The sequence below is a fragment of the Arachis duranensis genome, chromosome 10, assembly GCF_000817695.3.
Source record: "Arachis duranensis cultivar V14167 chromosome 10, aradu.V14167.gnm2.J7QH, whole genome shotgun sequence".
NCBI classification, from domain to species: domain Eukaryota; kingdom Viridiplantae; phylum Streptophyta; class Magnoliopsida; order Fabales; family Fabaceae; genus Arachis; species Arachis duranensis.
The window spans coordinates 51,960,695-51,962,507 of NC_029781.3; positions in this window are offsets into that span (position 1 = coordinate 51,960,695).

The window sequence follows — 1,813 nt, forward strand, 5'->3', positions numbered from 1 at the left end:
GGTAATTTACTATTGTATTAGACATCTTTGGACGTTTAGTTCTCAGATCATGGGGGCTGGCCACTCAGCCATGCCTGGACTTTTCACTTATGTATTTTCAACGGTAGAGTTTCTACACACCATAGATTAAGGGTGTGGAGCTCTGCTGTACCTCAAGCTTCAATGCAATTACTATTATTTTCTATCCAATTCGAATTATTCCTATTCTAAGATATTTGTTGCACTTCAACTTGATGAATGAGATGATCCGTGACACTCATCATCATTCTCACCTATGAACGTGCGTGATTGAAAACCACTTCCGTTTTACTCTAGGCCGGACGCATATCTGTTAGATTCCCCAACAGAATCTTCGTGGTATAAGCTAGATAGATGGCGGCATTCATGGGAATCCGGAAAGTCTATTAGAATTGATGGCGGCATTCATGGGAATCCGGAAGGTCTAACCTTGTCTGTGGTATTCCGAGTAGGATTCCGGAATTGAATGACTGTGACGAGCTTCAAACTCCTGAAGGCTGGACGTTAGTGACAGATGCAAAAGAATCAAGGGATTCTACTCCAACCTGATTGAGAACCGACAGATGATTAGCCGTGCTGTGACAGAGCATTTGGACCTTTTTCATTGAGAGGATGGGATGTAGCCATTGACAATGGTGATGCCCTACATACAGCTTTCCATGGAAAGGAGTAAGAAGGATTGGATGAATGTAATTATTATTATTCGAAAATCCATAATCAATTATAATCCGCCTGACTGAGATTTACAAGATGACCATAGCTTGCTTCATACCAACAATCTCTGTGGGATCGACCCTTACTCACGTAAGGTTTATTACTTGGACGACCCAGTACACTTGCTGGTTAGTTGAACAGAATTGTGTCCACACATAGCAAAGAGCCATTATAATTATTCCATACAACAACAAAGAATACAACATTGATGATCACAATTTCGTCCACCAGACCTCACCCAAGTATTCGACACTATAAGAAGGCATGGCATGCGACTTAATCCTGCAAAATGCACCTTCGCAGTAGAAGCTGGCAAATTCTTGGGTTTTATGCTCACACAAAGAGGAATCGAGGCAAACCCGGATAAATGCCAGGCCATACTCGACATGAAGAGCCCGACTTGTGTCAAAAAAGTACAACAACTCAATGGAAGGTAGGCAACCTTGTCCAGATTTCTAGCTGGATCAGCAATAAGATCTCTCCCCTTCTATACCACTCTAAGGAAGCGAAAAAGGTTTGAATGGACAACGGAGTGCGAGTAGGCCTTCCAAGATTTTAAAGATTCCTGGGACAGCCACCTAACCTAACTTGGCCTCGGGAAGGAGAACTACTTATATTATATCTCGCAGTAGGAAGTCGGGCAGTAGCCTCAGCACTAGTCCGAGAAGACGACAATGGGCAACAACCTGTATACTCTGATGATTGGATTTTTGATGGTCTAAAATTCACAAATGAATTCTCGTTGCAAGTATAGTTTCTAAACCAACAATAATCCTTTCATACAAAAATTTGTGTGTCACAAGTACAAACCCCTAAAATCTATAAACCGAAGTATTTAAACTTCGGGTTGTCTCTCAAAGGACTTGCAGGGTAGTGTTCTTGTTATTAGTTATGGACTTGTTTATTTTGGGGTTTTGAATGAGAAACATGAATAGTAAATGATAATGAAATTCTATTAACAGAATGGTCTTGGCAAGGTTTGGTTGTCAAGGGTCTCTATCATTATCACTAGCCACAATTATGGTAGTTGCAAGGATCAATCCCACTAAGTCATCCTTTAACAAGTAGCAAAGGAAAGTCA